Source organism: Adiantum capillus-veneris, chromosome 12, assembly GCF_014529385.1.
Source record: "Adiantum capillus-veneris isolate H3 chromosome 12, ASM1452938v2, whole genome shotgun sequence".
NCBI lineage: Eukaryota > Viridiplantae > Streptophyta > Polypodiopsida > Polypodiales > Pteridaceae > Adiantum > Adiantum capillus-veneris.
In genome coordinates, this window is record NC_140942.1 from 101,756,302 (window position 1) to 101,764,344 (window position 8,043).

General features: G+C 43.4%; 1 pseudogene; it reads left to right on the forward strand.

Annotated features, from left to right (window-relative positions):
• Positions 1–3,308: 3,308 nt before the first annotated feature.
• Positions 3,309–4,412, forward strand: LOC147446233 (uncharacterized; annotated as a pseudogene).
• The last annotated feature ends 3,631 nt before the right edge of the window (positions 4,413–8,043 follow it).

Sequence of the window (8,043 nt, forward strand, 5' to 3'; positions counted from 1 at the left end):
TTTGTTCCCTATTCTCCTATTGCCCTTATCTCCCTATATTTTTTTTAAGCCCTTAGCAATGATGGCACCGTCATTGCTAAGGCAAGTGAACAACCTGCTGACGAGGTATCTGGCCTGGGAGGAGAATGGCGAAAATTGTCAAAAGCAGTGCCGAAAAGGGGCCGCAAGGGGAAGATGATCACCTTTCCCTTCTTGGTCGAGCTCGTCCGAGTTGCACCTAGCTCATCATGAGCTTCTTTGTCCTCCCCTGCACCTCTGCTTGCTGCTTGCACTACCCACCATCCCTTCCTCTTTATTTTTCACCCCCATTCACACACATTACTTCCCCCCCCCCCCCCCCCCCCCCCCCCCCCCCCCCCCCCCCCCCCCCCCCAACCCACCCACATACATCGGGCGGCCTCCTTTGGTTGCCTTTGGGTGGCCCTCAATTTCCCTCAGTTGGCATACACATTGACCAAGGCATTGCCTCGCTCCTCATTTACTTGTAGTAGCGCTTGACATTGACCAAGGCATTGCCTCACTCGTCATTTACTTGTAGCAGCCCTTGACTGAAAATATAATCGTGAATTTTGTTGCCCATTTAATGTCTTGCATGGTTCCGCTTGCCTTCAAGATGTAAGTATAGGTGATTGCATTTGGCGAAAGGCCTTCCCTTTGCATTTAGTGAAAAGCATCCCTGTGTCATAGCTAGGTCGGATACTCCACAATCAATGCTCTCCAAGTGAAGAATTTCCAAATAATAAAACAAACCGTCCAGTAACTTATTCTTCTTTCATAAGGGCACCACATTTAATAATGTACCGACCCAAGCATCAACAACCACAACACATTTGGCATACATCCCATCCAAAGCATCAATGATCATCACATTAGGCTTACATATTGGCCACCATAGTGTTGTGCACAACTCTGGAAGCATACCGTGTTATCAATGCATTGCATGAGATGACATTTTGGGCAAAATGCTACTTGACCGCTTATTGCCCTATTATGTGCACCGCATTCCAGAACCCGGTTGATACTCAAAACCTCCCAGTTGGCACAATGTTTGAGGCGCCCACACTGGTACGAAACGGGCCCTCGGTGAAACCTAAACTGCTAATATCTTGGCAACAGAGCTGTGATTGCCAATCTGAAAAAATTGACGTGCTCCACAAGATAAGCACTTTAGGCCCATGCATTCACTTCATCCCTGATCCCTCATCTACAGTTCACCAATCGGAGACAGATCTGCAATCAAACCTAACTTCAAACTGGCATAACTTCCTCAACGTAGCTCCAATTAATGAGCAGTAAAGACAGGACCGTAGAGCACCTTGAAAACTACAGTTTTAATACATAAACTTCCATATTAGTCACCTCAAGCATACCCACTTTTAGCATTAAAAACACACGTTATGACCCCTTAAAGTCACATCTCGCATTCATTTAGCATCAAACCTTGGCCACTGCCCAATATACATATAGACTTTAAAGAAGCTTAACTTACATTCCTCATCTATTTTTCCCATCATGGAAGTGGAGTGGCACAACAACACAGTCAGGCAATAGCACGCAAAGGCGGAGTTGGCTAGCGTACTCACACTCGATCAGGGTCAGAAGCGTGAGCAACAAGGGGGAGAAGTTGAGAAGCTAGTACATCTGCAGTCGGTGGCTTGGAGAGAAGAACCGTGAGCAAGAAGAGGCCGAGTTGACAAGAAAAAGAGTGAGCAAAGGGGATGGTTTTTAGCTTGAGTAGAGGGGCAGTGCTGTATGTTAACGCCCCCCACAAGGCTGCCCTTGCCCAGGGGGCGACAGGCAGTACACAAACCCTTGGGTTAGCGGGCGGAGAGAGAGAGAGAGAGAGAGAGAGAGAGAGAGAGAGAGAGAGAGAGAGAGAGAGAGAGAGAGAGAGAGAGAGAGAGAGAGAGAGAGAAAATGAAATGAGATAAAATGTCCTTCTTTCTGTTTCCAAAAGACCTATGACACTAGGAAGTTGCATTAGTTTAGTTTTTCTTTGGGTAGTTTTCTCTTGCTTGTTCTTTATGCGTATTTCCATGCTTTCAGGTATACGTGTGGGTGGGTGTGTCTTTGTGTGTGTACTATGGGTGAATGGAGTTGCGCTTATGTGTACCTTGTCTTATGTTATGTCGGTACTTTGAGTGGATGTGTGAGTATTTCCTTGTCATCCTGAATTTTTTTAGTTTGATTTTTGATTTCTTCTTGTATTTGTCTTGGGGTTTTATATTTGTTAATCATATTTTGTTATTTTGTGATGGGGGGGTTGGAATATGCATGCCTTCAAGCTATACTTGGATTGTCCAGCGCCCTCTACTCCCTCCTTAGAGTTACCCTCCCTAGCTTTGGATTATAGGATCCACTTTCAGCAAGTGGTCGATCGAGACCACCTTCATACCTCCAATTTGTCTCTCGTGATGCTTCCTCATCATGGTGGTGATGCCAGCTGCTTCTTCTCCATCATCTTCTTATTTGGTTGTTATCTCTAATTTGTACCTCCTTAGCTCCAGTGTTGTAGAGAGAACTAGTTGGTGGGTTGAAATTAACTCATTTTGTCAGCAGGTTCCTTTCTCGTTTTGTGACATTTTGGTTACCTTGGAATTATTTTTTAGCACAGGTGCAGAGAGTAGTTTTTGTAGGATTTCAAAGAGAGTGTCAATCTCTCTCTTTCTTAGATAGCCATGAAATATTTTATTGTCTGTAGACCATGTTCTTTCTTGTGGCTTTTCTTAATTCTATTCAATTTTGCAGACTTGCCCATGTGGCTCATTGTATATGGTTTGCCAACCGTTGTCCTCATGCCTGCTTTGTATTTGAGTCATGCACTTTCTTTTAGAATGGCCACCATTTGGGCATTCTGAGAGGCTTTTCAAGTAACATAAATCAACCTCTTGAGAGAGAGGAGGGGGGAGGATAAGAGGAGCAGTTTTGACCTCGTAGGAATAATCCCGATTAAATTAAGAACTTGTCTTGAACTTGATTAAGATCTATCGAGAGAGAGGAAGAAGAAGAGAATTTTAACATCGTAGGAAACTATCCCAAGAGACCTTGTCGAGTGGACGTTGACATTTGAGTTTTCCATGAAAGACGAGCGAAGAGCTAGGCCGTTTCTCTCTCATCACCTCACGCCCACCACTACCACCACCATCATGCTCGCATTATGGGAGCCTGCTAGCTGCTCTAACACGCTGTCCTCACCACTCTGCCCTACACCTAATTACCCGCTCCGGGCCACTATAAAAGATAGAGAGCAAATACATCCATTCGCAGTCATCGATCAGCGCTGGTCGGGGGCAGCTGCTGATCGCTTACGTTCTCAAGATGGCGCTACGGAATCCTGTCCTTCTCCTACTGGCCCTTGTTGCCTCTGTCTTCTTTAGCGTCCAAGCCAGCTACAACCCAAGGACGGCTCCTACTCCTCCGAGCCCGCCAAGGATGAGGAGTACACAAAGCCCCACTACAAGGATCCCTCTTCCTCCCCTCCTACTCATTATGACCCCAAGCCCTACTACTACTACAAGCCCAAACCTAAACCTTCCTACTACTACGTCAAGCGAAAGCCCTACTACTACAAGCCCAAGCCCTCTTACTACTACAAACCCAAGGCCTACTACAAGCCAAAGCCCGTGTACTACAAGCCCAAGCCCTACTACTACAAGCCCAAGCCCAAGCCCTCTTACTACTACAAACCCAAGGCCTACTACAAGCCGAAGCCCGTGTACTACAAGCCAAAGCCCGTGTACTACAAGCCCAAGCCCTACTACAAGCCTAAGCCCTACTACTACAAACCAAAGCCCTACTACAAGCCAGAGCGTGTGTACTACAAGCCAAAGCCTTACTACCAACCCAAGCCCACTTACAAGCCCAAGCCCATTTACAAACCACCTTACTACTATGACCCCTCTCCCATCTACAAATCTCCCCTCCCCCCAAATACTATGATCCCTCGCCATCTACAAGTCTCCACCACCTCCCACATACTACGAGCCCTCTCCTATTTACAAGTTTCCACCACCCCCCACTTACTATGATCCCTCACCCATCTACAAGTCTCCACCTCCCCCAACATATGTCGTGGATCCTTCTCCCATTTACAAGTCTCCCCCACCACCCACCTATGAGGAGCCTTCTCCGGCCTATAGCTCTCTCCCCCTGTTGTCTATGATCCTCCCTACTCTACACCTTCTCCAATCTATTCCCCACCTCCCCCATCATACTAAGGTTACGCAACAAACTCAGTATGCAACACATAACTTCACAATGGTATAAACCAAAAGTTTCTTAAAGACAACATTTTCCCACTAAACTTGTGCCCTTCCATGTGCTCTTTTCACTGGAATTTGTTTTGGACTTTTACTTTTGTTGTTCTTATTTCATGAAACATGTAGTAGGTCATGTAAGTTACAATGTCTTTACCACACTAAATCACTGATCTAAGTAGCCAACATATAAAATTCTTTGTAAATAAAACCACAAGAGAATCTTCAGCTTTCAATTTATAGAAAAGATTTTCTGAATTGTACTCTTGCAAGACTCTAGGTAGAAAACATGGATACTCTTGGAAATTCTTGGTGGGCGTTGTGGAAAAGAAAACACACACAGCAGGTCTTGGAAAAAGAGGATATTATAGCATAGCATGCCAATATATAGGCTTTATGCACATCTTGGTGAGTCACACCTTACTTTTTGTGAACAACCTTTGTTTCTTTCTTGAAAACCATCTCTAGAAAACCATGTGGTTGCTCACTATTTAGGAGAAAATAGCTCAAAAATGGTGGTGGAATGATCATAGAGCCCTTCAAGAGGTTGACATTTTGTCAGAATTTACCATTACCATTTTATACACTGATCAGAGGCCTTGATGCCTTAAATTATGTATGTCAAATAAAAAATAAAAAATAATTGGTTGATAGGATCCAATTTGCATCACTTTAAGCAAAGTGCACACTAAGATAGGGACCTTGCTCTGAGTTCAAACCTATCATGCACCACCTTTGTAATCCATGGAACTCATATTAGTGCTTGTGGAAGCTAAATGTGATGCATAAAGAACTTGATGAGAGAGAAATCACATATATATAAAAGGAAACCTTACAAAAGCATGGGGATGATATAGAAGCTCTGAAGCGGTAAGTGGAGATTTTATTCATGCATGGGATGTAGGATTTTGATTTATGCAAGGGCAGTAGGAGTCGGTTATCTTAGTGAATTTATTTTTGAGCGTTGGGGATGCACGTTCAATCATGCGACACTGAATTTGGGGTTTCCCTCAAGATTCCACAAAAAGGGAATGTCACCAATTCAAAGGGCTAAAAGGAGGTAACTTGGGTATGGCTGATGAAGTACATTCACATTTAAGAATTTTTTTTTGCAAAAGATGATGATGATCTTGAGTGCCTTTGGATGTATTAAAACCAACTAGACAATTCCATTTGGACTATGGTGTAACATGTGAACATGAAGTTCTCACACTCCATGTCTTTGATCAAAGTCTTTGATAAGCATGCTTGAATCTTTTCCCTTGCTTGGATTTGCATTCCATGGTCTAGAATTATTGGTGTAGGCTTCTCCATTTCTATCCCTTGAGATGGAGACTTGATTTGCATTGCAAAAAAGTGTGTGTGTGTGTGTGTGTGTGTGTTTCATGAGATACAAGTGTGTGTGTGTGTGTGTGTGTGTGTGTGAGAGAGAGAGAGAGAGGGGGGGGGGGGGGGGGGGGGGGGGGGTGTCGACCAAGCTTGATACACTAGCTTGAAGCCTATTGGTCCTAGCCAATGAAAGGCTTAGTTCATTTCAAGCAAGGGGTGTAGCATTGTGACAAGTATTCACGTAAGATGACAAATAGTATGCACACATGATGACATATTTACTAAGGATGACACAATATCCACACAAGATGACATATTCACTAAGGATGACACAATATCCACATAGGATGACAAAGACTTCCCTTAAACTAGGGAAGGTAAAAAGTCTTCAAAATGCTTTGTCCTCTTCAGCTGCTTCTTCTTTCTCCATTGCATGTTGGGAGATTCATAGTCCTTGCATGACTATATGTGCTGGCCTTTCCATGCCTAGATCTAGCATAGCCTATTTAGAGTTTTGAACCTCACCTAAGTTTGTTGTCCAATCGCCCCCTTTAAAGCTAATCTCAAACCCCATCTATAGGATTCAAATGGAAAATAAGGCATAAACCAAATGATCATGGCATTTAATATACATTTGAGTTAGCCTTTTATAAATTGTAGAGGTAAAAGTCCCAAAAGGTGTAGAACCTAGGTTTATATTCAAAAATGCCATATGTAGCTCTATCTTTAGCAAGGACACCTATACTTCAATACATGGTTGGTGATCAAGTTCAAGATGTTTGATCATAGGAAATAGAACATACAAGCAGATAAAGGGAAAGATTGATATCGACAAGGCACCGAGAACACAACTAGAGGATAATGCTTCAAATACACATTTAGCAGAAAAGTCCCTATGAGAAATAAAAAAAAGTGTCTAATGAGCATACTAATTAGTCTACCAAGCAAGAAAGGATGCTTTCCTAGGTTATGCAGCTCCAGAAAAGAAACTCTGGTGAGTCCATGCATGCAATACAACTGCAAACTCACAAGTGGCTAGAATTCATAGCTTAAAATGAGAGAGAAAAATATAGAAATGTGTGGAAGGAATACCACATCCAATTGTGCCAAGGTTATCAATTGCCACATGTAGCCATTAAGGTCTTATATACTAGATTGGTCTCTGAATATTTGTTATGTGAGATTTGGGCGATTGTCCAAATTTGGTTTGGGGTCGCAATTTGGATGATTATCCAAATCAATTTTCCTTGGATTATCCACATCTCTTGGTACTATCTCATCACAAAATGACATATTTATAAGTACTAAAGAGGATTGACCTTTGGGCATTACTCAAAATCTTGTGAGAAGCAATGCAAAAGAAGGGAGACATTGTAAAAGCATTGCACTATAGGAATACGGATATTTGGTACACCAAGAAAGGATCCTACAGGTCGCCAAGAAGCAAGGATTACTACTCTTGAAAGCTCAGATTCGGGAACTTATTGGAAAGAATGAGTGACTCAAACGACGCTTGCTTAAGTTAGAGGAGACGAAGATAGAGAGCCAAGCCCCTCTTGCAAAAGCCCAAGGTGTAGCGTCCCTTACCGAGACCGTCAAAGTAATGAAGGAAACCCATGAATCGACACACAAGAAGATTGACACCAAGATACAAGAAGTTATACAAGAATGAAAACTACAAGAATCCCTTGGCCTTAAGGTCAGGATTGGAGTACTTCACGCACCATGATGCACAAGCGAGGACACTCTCAAAGAGGCAATTGCCAAACTCAATGACATTCTTCAACCTATGAACATCGAGGCTGAAACCATTTCTCGGATCAATGACACACACAGACATGTGCCACCCAAGCATTGTATTCTCACCTTCAAGGACAAAGAAGAATGGAAAAAGCTACTACGCCAATCCTGTCGCCTCAAGGGAACAACGTTTTGGATCACCGAAGAATTGACCTAAAACCCACTCAAAGCCAAATCAAGTGTGCTCAAGAAGGTACATGAAGCATGCAAACAAGGTAAATGGGTAGTCTACCGAGGTGGTAAATCCATCATCCAAGAGTTTTGAAACCCCAAATTAGCCCTCTCCACCATTGTTGAGCCCCCCCAGGTTTTTCGTTTTCCCCATTTCCCTTTCTTTTTACCCTCCCAATGGACCCTCAGTCCTTAACTGATATGTATCATCATCCTTTGCTTAGATGGAACTGTTGTATGTTTGCTTTTGGTCGCGGATCATATCTGACCTCCGTGGACAATAACTCTCTCTCTCTCTCTCTCTCTCTCTCTCTCTCTCTCTCTCTCTCTCTCTCTCTCTCTCTCTCTCTCTCTCTCTCTCTCTCTCTCTCTCTCTCTGCTATGGTGCAAGAGGTGATGGGAAATGTGGGAGAGGGCGATGGGGGTAATAGGTGATTTATAGTGTGGGAACAAGCGATGGATTGTGGGGTGAGGGTGAGCAGAGGGG